Source organism: Macrobrachium nipponense, chromosome 24 (assembly GCF_015104395.2).
Source record: "Macrobrachium nipponense isolate FS-2020 chromosome 24, ASM1510439v2, whole genome shotgun sequence".
Classification (NCBI taxonomy): domain Eukaryota; kingdom Metazoa; phylum Arthropoda; class Malacostraca; order Decapoda; family Palaemonidae; genus Macrobrachium; species Macrobrachium nipponense.
Window position 1 is genome coordinate 35,283,810 of NC_061091.1, and position 14,692 is coordinate 35,298,501.

Sequence of the window (14,692 nt, forward strand, 5' to 3'; positions counted from 1 at the left end):
GGGTGGGGAGGTGGTATGATCTAAAAAGTGATTTGTGGTCATCAAAATTACAAATGCATTAGGTGAAAAGTGGCCCCAGCAGATTCAATATACTATATCTATATATATTTATAATCTATATAATCTATATATATAATTATATATAATATCATATATATATATATATATTAATAAATATATATACATATATATATATAATATATAGTATATATATATATAGATATATATATATATATATATATATATCTAAGTCTTATCGCTTGGCGATAGACTTTTTGTGTTCTCCACGACTGTCATTCGTAAGTATTTGGTTGGTTCCTCTCATCTCCCTTGGATATCTTTAGTAGAGAGGTTCTTTCTTGACTAAGCAAGATGATTCAAACAGGCAAGTTGAACAAGAGTAACAACTTTATTCTGTAACTCCATACTAGGATATGCAGCTCGGTCGGAAGACCGATATGTTTGATGGTTGGCGCGGAACTGCCATTCTAAAGCATCGCGTCGATAGCGGAACATTAGCTATCTCAGCAATTCATATAAAAAAACATACGTAGTCCGCCGGCTCGGAAGTTACAAGTTTCCGGCGTAGGTTAACAGGTCAACCGCTTCCCATGGAAGTTGTTGTGCAAAGTTATCATAGACATAAAATGTTGACAAAGCTTTGAGCTAGATCAGGCTACTGCAGACAGCGCATAGCGTAATCTAGGTCTGCTTTGGTTACGTCGAACCCTCCTAATGCCATGACCTCAGGTCATGGGTTATATTTACAGATCTTGTAAATCTAATATATGTAATTATTACATTAGGCTCGGACTGCTACCTATTCAAGCCTTGAATAACAAAAAAAAATTACTTTAAACATTGTTCATAGGAGCGTGCTCGTAACATAACGCCTAGGTATAACATAATAAGTGATTAAATGCATAAAAAGGTTCTGTTACATACCCTTGTTACATAATTCATAAACAAAGATAAATCATATCATAAACTAAGATTAAATCCCAAAAGGAAAATAAATGCATGGAAAATATAGATCCATGTTTGGTAATACTAATGATTAGGTACCCAAAAATAATAAAAAGGTAAATCAAAACATGTATACATGATTAATATGATAACAGGTAACCTGATTAAGAATAATGGTTACTAAATAATGATTATAGCATGATCATGGATAATTGTTAAAGAGTACTTGACACTCTTTGTATAGATAAATATAATTGTACAATGGTATAATAGTATAACTATGGAAATCTGCAGAAAAGCAATATATAGGGCTGATATATTTTATTAGGTGCCCGAAAAATACCTTTAGGAATATATTAATGTATAATATTGGGCTATAATGCTTTATTAGGCGCCCTGGAGATACTTTAACTGTTCAATGCAAGGCGTGAGTCTTTCTTGTCTACATTTTTGCCAGCATACGGGCCGCTTTTCACACACAACACTATTCCAGACAATTCCCTAGGCACGAACTGAAGTGGCCAGGTTCAGGCGGCCCTAAACGCAAACGACTTGAGTTTAACGGGTACGTCATCTAGACGGGCCAGTACGTTCCCTTGGAGATCCTTCTGTTTACGCCTCAGCCTACGCCAAGCAAAGATGTTGACGGCGATAACCAATATGGCCGTCACGCTGAACACGGCTAGCAGAATGTAGTAGCGAAGATTTTCTCCACCTGCATAAGTCGATGACGCGTGGGTCATCTCAGCCCAGTTGCGTCAAACGATGAGCTACTCGCGCGTTTTGTATGGGAGAGGAGTGACGGGATGATTGTGGACGCCCACGTGTAGTTCGCGAATACTCCTTTCTCACGTATTATCGTGTTGACCCCTCTGACGGTGTAGTTTGTAGATGTCCCCGTACAACCACGGTCCAGATACGTATCTGGACCGTGCGTACAACCATCGGCTGCTACGAAGATAGGGGCATGGGCATTGGTACTGTCCGGACACACGACGTCGAATCCGGCCTTATCATAACGGATCCAGGAACCATTATTCATCCTGTAATTGAATTTATTACCGTAAAAGGGATAAAAGTTTTCCCCAGACAACCTTCGCTTGTATGAGAGAGAGAGCCGTTTAGCACTATGTCTAACTCACATGAATCCGTTGATATGGATAGATTCAAAAGAGTCAGCTGTACAAATTTTATTATTCATGGCTTCTGAACAGTGAGTGAGTTTTATCTAAGTCTTTAATGATTTGTAATGAATTTCTTATCATAAGAATCAGTACATGCCCCGTTAAATTGGATATTACTGGATTTGAGTTATTCGTCATGAAAGTAGGAAACGGTGCTATTTTGTATGATTGCCAAGCATCGGAAGAATCAAAAGGAATTGTGATCATAATTCTATAATTTTCAAGCGCTGATATTAGGCTATAATAGAACTCTACTTTATGGCATCTAATAAAGGATATAACCTAGCTTCTCCCGTCCGTTTTCCAAAGTTAACGTCAGATCTTTATAGGCATGAGGTGAGGAGATAACACACGGCCCTTTGTTTGCTAACGTAATTGCTTCTACGTAATCTTTTGACTTTTCAATAAAATGTGATATTTTCACACGGATATGATCTATTTTCGAACTATAGTAAGCTAACGTAGCCAGCAAATGTTGAACTTCCATGACCTGATCGATATTATTTGAATGTTCATTAACGATACTCATTATTTGATTGATCGAAGATAACTGGCTGCGAAGTTCAGATAAGGCCAGTTCTGTTTTGTGTTGCAAAAACTCAATTCTTTTATTTTGATTATTTATCTTGAGGCGATTTGAGATTCCTAAGCCTAGATTCGCAACTGATCCTAAGATGTTTAGTCCAGCCAGAATAAGCGGGTTGCGGCGTTCAAGAGTATTGTGCCGGCACAGACCACATCAGCAGGTCACGAGCGAGTTCTTCTGCCTCGGCGGTTTTATTTTGTATGTCATAAAACAACATTTCCGCGACGCTTTAGCATGAAAGTTACGTTCGTGCATTTCCTTAAGGGAAATACCAAACCTCATCAGGTCATTCTTTAAGTTAAGGACGTCATCTTCAGGCAAGAAATAGCATGCATATCTACTTCTATAACAATATTACTTGACACGATGTATACATCATCTATTCTCTCGATAATCGAGCCATGATTAAATTCTATTTCTTTCGTCCTAGCGCTCTTTCCATACAACAAAGATGTCTGAATACACAATATCACTCCTAACAATAACAGATTCATTTTTGAAACCTGCAATGAGTAACACATATGTAATAACTCGCGTAAAAGAATAGGTTTACATACAATATGATTAATAGATATATATATATATAAATTATTATACAAGTTTCATAGATACAACCATTTTTTCCCTCACTCCATCTACCTTTCTTTAGATTCTGATATGTGCCAATGGGACTATTCTCACATCAGTGGGTTTGGATACATTTTGAACCCTAACTCTATTGGCCGTTAAATTTTCTAAAATGTTAAACGGGCCTTCAAACTTAGGTGTCAGTTTATAATTTAAACCTTTACGTACGTATACTTACTTGTATGTATACCTGATCGCCCACGGCATATGTTCTAGTTGGCTTAGCTGTTTTATCATGATTTTTTTTCATTATGATTTGTGCTTCTTCTAAATTCTTACGAATTATATTATATCGACTTATGCTTGCATCCCATAACATCCTTTAGAGGATTTGATAAATTAGTTGTTGTAGGCTTTAAGATGTGGAAAGGCGTTCGGGCCGGGATACCGTACAGTGCCTCGTGCTAGGTGTCATTTGTAATAGACACATGATACGAGTGATTAAGTGTGCTTAGTACCGCAGGTATGGCAATGTTTCCCCGTTGGGGTCTGCCCCCCCTAGGGTGACCCTTAAAATGTTTAAAACCTTACGATTTGCCTTTCCACTAGCCCATTAGACTCTGGGTGATAGATCATGGTATTGGATTTTCTTTATACAAAGGAATTCGCACAAGGAGTTAAGGACATGATTATTGAACTCCCCGCCCGAGTCTGAGATAATGACGTGTGGGAATTCCATGTTTACAAATGTAGCACTCGTAAAACTTCCTAGCGCACTCGACCGCGGTTTTTGTTTTAAGCGCTATAAGTTCTGTATATCGAGTCAAAGCGTCTATAATTACTAGGAGGGGCTTATTTCCTCTGTCTGACTCGTAAAATCCTGTTAATAAACTAATGTACTCTTTCAAAGGGTTGATTTGGCACGGGGTAAGCCCTAGGCTGACAGGTCTTCGTGTGCCCTTTGTATTCTTGACAAGTGCGACAATTTGCTATGTGCTTTTTTTTATATCTGTAAGCATCGTATGCCAATAAAACATAAGGATTTGGCTTTCTGTGACATCAAGGTATAACCCGGGTGTCCGTGCAGTGGATTTTCATGCAACCACTTTAAGACAGTGGGTATGAGTGAGATAGGCACCACCACCTGGTTGTTATTCAACTGTGGTGTGTTGCGGGTTTTCCTCGTCACGGATCTACACAGGATGTCCTGTAGGATATAATTCTGCTGCTTATACTTTAGGTATTCCTTTTCCTTCGGATTTCCGTTTAACGCAATGATGATTTTTTCTATTTGCGGATCTTTTCTTTGTTCCGTCTGTAATAGTTCAGCACTCCAGCCCAGATCTTCCTGTTCAGATATAGTTTTTAACAACGGGCGTGGAGGTTGAGATATCTATTAATTCAGCTAATGGCTCGTACAAGATGAAGAGGGGTTGCGTGATAATGCGTCAGCAATGATATTTGCTTTCCCAGGTAAATACCCGATCCTCGCGCCAAAGTCCTGAATGATCATTGTGCCACCGAGTTCGCTTGGGGCTGTGACTAAAGCCTTTAAAGAAGTCGGTTAGGGGCTTATGATCAGTGAGAACCTTGACGGGGTAACCGTATATTATGAATTTAAAATGCACGAGTGAATTAACAATAGCGAGCCCTTCCTTGCTATTACTGCATATTTACTTTCGGAAGGTCTCAGTTTACGTGATAAAAAGCTATAGGGAAAAACTGTTTATCATATTGTTGAAGCATACCCCACCTACTCCTAGGTCTGAGGCGTCTGTTGCTATGAAAAATTCCTTACCGAAGTCAGGAAATTTCAAGATAGGAGAAACTACACAGTTCATCTTTCATTTATCGAACGCCTGTTGATGAATTTCAGACCATACGAAATCTACGCCCTTCCTTATAGATCGGTTAGGGGAGCGGCTATGATTGAGTAGTTGCGGATGAAGCGGCGATAGTAGCCGCTGCATCCTAAAATTGCTGTATTCCCTTGACGTTAGTAGGTATCGGAAGTTACGGATAGCCGACACCTTATCGTGGACGACTTTAAGACCTTCACTAGAAACCGTGAAACCTAGATAGACTAGTTCTGTTTTAAAAAATTCACACTTACTTATCTTTACCCTTAAATTATGCTGCCTCAATCTCTGTAGCACTAACTCCAATTTACGGTAAATGTTCTTCTAATGTGTTGGAAAAGATACTAAGTCATCCATGTAGGCATGTAGGATATCTCCCAACAAGTCTCCAAACACGATGTTTATCATACGAGTAAAAGTTATAGGAGCACAACGTAAACCAAAAGGCATACGCAAAAACTTCATAATGTCCCCTGGCTGTGCTGAAGGCAGTGTATGGGATACTCTCTTGTTCCAACGGAATCTGATGAAATCCTTTTAGTAAGTCTAGGCTGTGAAATATTTATTCTGGCCTAGTAAGGAATAGGATATCATCGGTACATGGTACTGGGAATCTGTCAGGGATTGTTTCTTCATTTAAACGACGAAAAATCTACGCATATCCGCCAAGTTCGATCTTTTTCGGTACTACTATTAACGGAAAATTATAAGGGCTGTTTGATTTCCTAATGACTCCTTCTTTTAACATTTTACCTACTTCCTCTGCTTATCTCATTGCTGAAATTTCATAGGAAGTCGGTACGAAGGTACATAGATTACTTTCTGTTTGTCCTTGAGCCTTATTTGATGCTCGATGACATCCGTTTTTCCTAAGGTTCCATCCGTAGTGGAAAAAACATCATGATATTTAGTTAAAAGATTCAAAAATTTTCTGCTGAATTTCTTCTTCTTGAATGTCCTTATTGATTTTGTTCCTTATAGATTGCAAAAGGGGTTCATCCGCACTGATTGAGCGTGATTTATCTCAGCTACGGTAAGAATGCGATGTTTTATAAACTTCGGCATCCAAGATATGTTGATTTTTTGTGGATTACTAAAGTGGTATTCAATGATTACAGACTTCGATGTTACATTGTTGTTGTGAGCCGACTGTATAAATGGCTTGTGTGACGGAATAATTCCGTGTTGTTTTCAGAGATTTCAGGAAATGGATTAAATGTTTCAGATCCTAGGCAAGGTTCCTCTTTAAGCACGCACTAATAATATTTGAAGTTACAGTTAGGCTTCGAGAGTTTGCGTGCAAGCTGATATTACGGGTGAGCGAGAGTTCTGTTGGGTTGCCTGTATTATTTCTTGGTTCATGAGACAGGTGATTGGTTCCGTAATGTAAGTGACAACTCTGTCTGTCTTTATTATCTAAAACTGATTTTAGGGTATTAGAAGACCTATAGAATTTCCCTTTGATATACACGCCGTGTTTTGCAGGTGCTCAGATAATATTTTGAGTGCCCATAGACGGGTATCCGATAATTACTGCGGGATACATATTAATGTGTACAACGACAAAGGTATCAGCAAACGTGCGCTTACCGACCTTGTACTGTACATGAGTTACGCCCACAACATTTAATTCATTATTCCCAATGCCTGAGAGCCTTATTCCGGACTTTTCTATAGGGAAATTTGAAAAGAGTAAATGATGAGTTCTTAAATCCATGATATTACGGGGACTACCAGAATCAAAGAACAAAGTGAATGACTTATGGTCCAAATTTACTGCATGTAAGGTTGGTCGCAACTCGTCTTGACTAATAATTGCATGAATTTGTTGCAAATCTACGGGAACCTGCACAGATTTTTTGATTCGGCCGTGTGTTTCATAGGACAATCAATTGTCTCACAATGATCCTGATAAATGATTTAAACTGATTATTGATACAAAATATGTTGATATTGATGACCCAACATCGCCCTCTCCCCCCTTGGAGTGAACTACGTGGTATTTGTTTTGTTATCACACCTTGAAAATTCGCTTGCCCTTGCGAGTTCTGGCTAGACGGCCCAGGAACAGAAGGTACCTGAAGCACGATTTGTTGTTTCTGCTGTTGTGCAGAATTTCCGTTTGGTTGTTTCTTCTTATAGTACTGAGGACCCTTCTTTTATTTGCACTGGCAACTGGTTGCGTGTTTGTAGCATTCTGCTGTTGATTCCTCGAGTAGCAACGGTTATATGAATGAGTTGAACTATTGTGTATTGAACAAAAACGCGTCCGACAGTCTGAAATCATGTGACCTGGTCGTTTACAGTTATAACAAACCATCCCTGCAACTTGATTATTATTATGTACCACATTTACTTGTTGTGGCTTGTTCTCATTTTTTGCAAAAACTTGAATGAGCGAAGGATCTAGGTCGGTACATTTAGACATGTGTTTTTGTTATTTGTTTATACACATCTAATTCCGTACTGTCGGGCTGCAATTTTTATCAAAACACCGTACTAACGCTTCAGGCAACATTGCGTATAGACGTAAGGTAGATCAAGTGAATAGACGTAGGTAGGATAAAATCTTTCACTTTGATTTTGAGCACCTAACAACCCACCCGGAGTTACTTAAACTATCCTGATCTTCTTTAGCCGGTCGGCAATTAGCGCCGCCCCGTCGACAACATTGAGCTGAGTCATGGAGGCTTGGTTAGGATATTTTCTCATGCCAATACTACATCTAAAGCCTCTCACCCCCCATACACGGCACGTAATCTAATTTTGAACTCGTCCCATGTAAGCGCCTCTTGGAAAGAAACCCCCCTTAGATACTCACTTGCGTCACCTTTTGCAAAGTCAATGAAGCTCTTGGCCTCCTGTAATTGTACAGCTGGGTCTGTGATGCTTTTTGCTTTTAAATGAGCGTCTACAGATGAGATCCATGCCTGAACATTTTGAGGCAGGAACCCATTGACCCGACCTTGAAAAGGGACAATCGCTGACCTCGCGCTAACGAGAGTCACACATGGGGGTTGCCAGCCGGAGTAGTTGCCATTTCGACTTTCACTTTTTTCTTATCACTTCTAGTCCTGCAATCCGATCAAATATCTATAAGAGTACACTCGACCATTTACGTAACGCAGAAGCAATGTACTGTCTAAGTGTGTTATAATAATAGGAAAATCCCCCAAAAGATTACAAAAATACAGATAATATGATAAAATATTATACGGAGGAATTCCTGCAAGAAACGGGTTAATGGACAACGAGAAGAGAAAAAAAAAATAATCTGCGGGCGAGAACCTCGTCGTGGAAGATTGATCTGTAATGAAGGAACGATTAATATGGCGAACCACTCACCCCCAGAATACGATGATCGATTTGATGACAACACTCACTGAGGAAAAGACCTGAATAGATAAAAATGGTACTTAGCTCCAGATATATTGCGAAGGATTGTTGACATGGGATGAACGGTCTCAGTTCCTGTCTACGTCTCGGTAGGAAGTCGTGATGGACGCACGGTCTTCTCTCGGTGCACGATGCGTGGGGAAGTCCAAGATGATGACGTACAGCCTCCGTCCTGCACTACTTGCGGTCTAGCTGACACCTCTGCGTCCTTGCTTGATCGGGTGATTTTCCCTGTGTTTGTTTCTCTTTACCGTGATGTTCGATGTGCTCTCGTCCGGTGTAGATTCTAGAAGAAAGTGACAAAGTGCTCAACGCCCCCCGGTTGTTAAATGCGGTATCCTCCCGATGAAGGACATAGTTGCGCTTCAAAAACTGTGGCGTTGATTGAAGATCCCGTTTCCTAGTGTTTAGTTGTGTGAAGGTGGAAGCTTGGTCTTGTAGACTTCGGTGGCTCGATATGGGTCTTGTTAAGTATATTCTTCGTTTACGCTGCCACCACATCTAGTTCTTATCGCTGGCGATAGATTTTTGTGTTCTCCTTACGATGTCATTCGTACGTTTTTTGTTCCTCTCATCTCCTGGATATCTTTAGTAGAGAGGTTCTTTATACTAAGGCAGATGATCAAAACAGCAAGTTGAAAAGATAATAACTTTATTCTGTAAACTCCATACTAGGAGATGCAGCTCGGTCGAAGACGATATGTTGATGGTTGGCGCGAAATGCCATTCTAAAGCATCGCTCGATAGCGGAACAGTAGCTATCTCACAATTCATATAAAAAAATACGTAGTCCGCCGGCGCGGAAGTTAACAAGTTGCGGACGTATGTTAACCAGGTTCAACGCTTCCCAGGAAGTTGTTGTGCAAAAGTTATATAGACATAAAAATGTGACAAAGCTTTGAGCTAGATCAGGCTACTGCAGACACGCATAGCGTAATCTAGGTCTGCTTTGGTCACGTAGAACCCTCCTAATGCCATGACCTCAGGTCATGGGTTTATATTTACAGATCTTGTAAATCTAATATATGTATTATTACATATATATATCTATATATATATATATATATATATATATATATATATATATATATATATATATAATATATAGTATATATATATCTCAAGGCACTGGTCAGGGGAATAAATAGACATATATTAAAAAAAGCGGGGTCCAAAACCTTAGCTCTTGCTGGTTAGAGACACGTGCAAAACACTGGATTCCTCAGAAATGCTGAGATAAAAAAACAAATAGAAAACAAACCGTGTGCATAAACGAGATCGTGAATACATTCCAGAGACATGAGATAATCACGGGAAGGTTACAGTACATGGGAACAGACTAGCGTGCATACGTTTGTGTACTCAATAGCATGCGTGTATCCGTACGTCTGTTGGTGGGCGTACATACGTACTTCGGTTACAGTAAATGAGATATAAATTCTAGTATGAGAATTAAAGGGTTATTACCCGATATTGATTGTGCGTGTGGAACACGCCGCAGAAGAAGGCGCTTTGAGGTCCGTCAAAATGGTAAAAGTGGAAGACGTTGAAAAAGATACATAATTTTACGTAGTGACATTGAGTTTAGTTCTAGAGAAAGGGGAGTGCGATGCGACACGCATTTATTGACGAACTTTAGCATTTCATTGCTTGATAATTATATTCGCATTTTCAGATGGATTCGAAGTCACCATATAGAAAAATGGGATTTCTCTAGACTTGTATTGACTATTGATAGACTATGAAAAGTGGACAGAAAGAGATGAGAGGGAGTACTTACTTAAATATGATTTTCGAAAGAATATGATAGTTTACCATTTTTTTTTTTTTGAGATACTCTTTAACTCATTTTATTCCATTTTCATGTTAGCTATTTTGGTAAATAAAACTATATTTTTGTAATAGCGGGAGTTTGAATTTGCCTAGAGTTAGATATTTGATTTACAGCTAGCTTCAGAGGTGACACTTAAAGGGAACAATGGAAGGTAGGTTACGTTTCCCAGTTAGGAGTTCTCTCCAATTATTTAATCGAGCGTCATTTTGACCCTCGTAGTATATATATACTCAATGCAAGGTGTTTTTCTTGTTCAGTTTTGGTTATTAATCATAAGTTAACATTGAAAATAAGAGTGATGAGTGAAAAGTTCATATTGTGAAAAGTGACGATGCATTTTGAAAATTTTTGTGTTAGATGATTGGGCATAAGAGTCAAAGAAAAAACTATATTTCGAATCCAAATATTAACTAATAAGATAACATTGAATAATCATCACTCATTATCGTAATTATATAAATAAACAAAGAAACAATTCTACCATTACTGTTATAAAAAAATAGGAGAAAAAATCCCACGCCACACTCGGTCAGGAAAGTCGAACTGTCTCGTCACTTGCACCAGTAAGATGGGTAATAGACTTTGCCGCACCACCTTATCTCACAGTCGTTGATCCTGAGTTTACATGAGACTAATGTTTATATCGTAGATGTTGCTCGGCAGCTTGGTTTCAATAGAGTAACTGAATACAGATGAATATAACAATAGAATGAAAGAGAAATATAATAAATTTCTTGAAAAAAGTGGAGAACCACCCATGGTTGTGCTATCGTTGAATATCATCATCGGATGATCACTGAAGGAGCTTCGCCTAACTCCCTTGACTACCGGTGATGTTCTAAAGAGATAATTAATGGAAGGACTATGTTTATGCGATACTACTAGAGATAGGTGTCTCCTATCTACTTAGTAATGCATGTCAGTGGATGTGATATGACGTTTTTTATCACTTCGTATCGTTCACGTCAATTTTGCTACATGAAAAATAGTTTTACTCAATAACATAACGTGATGTTCTAAAGTTATCAGTAACTTTAGAACGTTAGAAACAGTTATCAGTAACTGTTTCTAACGTCATTACATAAGATATCTTCCATCTCCGAAAAAAAAAGATTAATAAGGAATGAATCATGCATCAGGCAGGTAAACGAAAAATTATGGAACAACTAATTTGAGCGTGTGTACAAGAAGTGATGTATGTAATTTTGTTAAACGAGGAATGATGTGTGTTGTTTGATAATGATTATTGAAATATCTTCATAATGTCAGATCTCATATAAAACAAATTTAGGTAACGTATGGCGGAAGAAGATTTTGTCATCCAGCCACCATGTGGTTCTGGGGTCGTCATCGAGTTGTCATCGGGCCTTTGCTCTGATTTTATCGATGATAAGTCGTGTTAACCGATGAGATAGCAGACGGGCGCGCAGTCGCGTAAACCAATTTTGTTCCATTACAAGAAAGAGGGAATGACTGGACGATGTTACATCATCCTTTGTCTCAGAGAGAGAGAGAGAGAGAGAGAGAGAGATATTGGGCTAAACCGTCTGTCTATTACGTCATTTAATCTCTGGTAACATATTGTCCATTTTTAAGTCAGAGATGCTTTGCCTTGATAATAACGTCATCCCTCTTGCTAGAATGATCTGTAGGGTCTTGCTTTTGAGTGTAGATAGCAATCGTTGTTATAGAGGGACTGGGAACCGTGCGGTGTTGATTTAAAAAGAAGTTCTCTCTCTCACTCTCTCTCTCTCTCTCAAAAAAAAAGAAAAAAAAAGTAAAATTATAACTTAACATAAAGTAATTAATTGTTGGTCTCTGTCCCTTTTGAGGAATAAGGTATTTTTGGTAACGGTCATAACTACGGGTAACAGGTACTGGAATGAAAATTTATACCAAGGACCAAGGTATAATTTGTAGTGTATAATTTGAAATGTATAATGTTAATGGTATAATTTGAAGTGTTTAAATATGTAATTATCAGCCGGTCAATTAAATAAGATTTTTAGTGAATTTATTTCTTTTACACTTTTCAACTTTGTGTGTTTTTGTATGTTCTTGCGTTTTCAAATTAAGTACTTCTTAATGGTTTAACTATTGTTTAATTACCTTTGTTTCACATTTTAACATTTTGGTGGTTTAATTTTGCTATTTATCTAAATTCATACCTTAATTAAGTTTTGTATTTTAAAGTAACAGAAATTTTTCCTTAAAATAAAACAGTAAATTTTGATTATAAATTCTGAATAGAAAATAAAATTTTCTATTTAACGTTTTTACAATAGTCTTTCATTTATTGACCATCAGTGGTAGGGATAAATCTGCGAATAAGCTATAGTGATAAAAGTTTTGTCCCTTCAGTTTTCCTGAAGTGACAGTTATAATTGTAGATGAAGTGATACCCTTTAACATACTGTGTTATATTGATACCTCACAATTGTTTTTGATAAACTTTAATATACTTTGATACCTCACGTTAATGATAATTCTTTTAAGGGATCAATGTTGCCTTTTGAGTATTTTTTTTCTATGAGAGCTCAGGTATCTTGATGTAGTGAGGTAGTAAGGTCTGAATTTTATGATTGGTAATATACCAACCAAGTACTGGAACGCTTCATGATAATATCATATATATATATATATATATATATATATATATATATATATATATATATATATATATATATATATATATATATATATATAGAGAGAGAAGAGAGAGAGAGAGAGAGAGAGAGAGAGAGAGAGAGAGAGAGAGAGAGAGTCGTCTTTTCCCTCAGTCCTCCGTAGCAGCTACGGCGTCAACACACAATGCTCTGGCTGTATTTATAATAGAAAAAAATCATAAACGTTAAGTAAGGCGTCCAATGAAAAAAACAAATTAAATACTCCCACGTGAATTAGATTTCTTTAAATCTGGCCCCAATAACTTCCATAATGTTATTGAATATTTTATGAATGAAGGAAGAGTCCCTGGAAAGATCATTTAAGTTCGTAATCGTTTACTTTCGTTTCAAAGTTGACACATATAGGCCTAATATTTCTTCTATTTCATTAAAAGGGGTTACACTGATTTGTTTTCATTTTAAGACTGACTTTTTTTTATGGTCCGTTAGAATAAATAAAAGTCCATAGTTTACTACTGTCTTCCTTTATTTAATTTCAAAACGAACTTACGGGGGATGTAAGCAATAACTAAACATACACAGTCCAATATTGTTTGATTTTGTTTCATCAGAAAGCAGAATATTTTTTTGTTCTCTTTTTATGAAGGAATTACATACATGATGCATAATTATGAATAGAGGGACATAGGCCAATTCTTGTTTTACATTATTTTATTATAATAAATATTTATTCTCACTGAAAACCTGACTTGCATATATGGTTAATAACCACGAATAAACATACATTGGCTTAGTAATCTGTTACGTTAGCCTTTGGATTTTACTTGCCTAAGCAAATTCTTACAGTAGGTTTCAATGAAATCTACAAGATACCCAGGAATCATGATACATCTTTCAGCCTTCGTTATACACAATAGTTTTTCCTGTGGAAAAGTTATAAATGTATTTTTTATTTGACATCCGTATCAATTATTGAAAACAAAAAAGTCCAATAAATTAAAAGTTTAGGTATAAACACTTTTCATTTTAATAAAACCCAACTTAATGTTCTTGATTGGTACTTGTTATCTGTTCGCGGACGGACAGCAAACTGGGCCACAAAACCAATGTTGCCTCCACCACAATGTTGCAGCGCGCATCCGCAGCGGTTCGGCCAGAGGTTCATCGCTTGATATGAGTTATTTACTCAGGCTGCCTGAGCAGGCAAAAAAAGAAAAAAAAAATGTGCAGGTTGTCCACACTAACGTTCAGTGATAACTGCATAGTCCAACTGCACAGCCATGACTGAACGTTAGCGGGGGTCTTTAGGTAGGGGATTTACTTCAGTGATGAAAACTTGAACCATGATTTTCTGGTTTATGAAAGTTATATAATAATACTTAGATGCTATAAACCTGACGAGAAATCTAAAACAGGAAGAGAATTCTTGAAGTGGCTTGTGATTGACATCCAGACAGATATGTCAAGTTTCGAAAGTATGATGATATCCCAGAGGAAAGAGAAGGAAATGTGTGATGAATGAATATACTAGTACGGATTTCTAATCGATTTCCCGCCTTTTCCAATTAAGGAACTGAGAAGGAAAATTCATTTAAGGTAGAGTGAGGATGTATTCATGAAAGAGAATGAAGGTGATACCCATTTAGTGCGATTTCCAAAAGTGGCTTGAAATT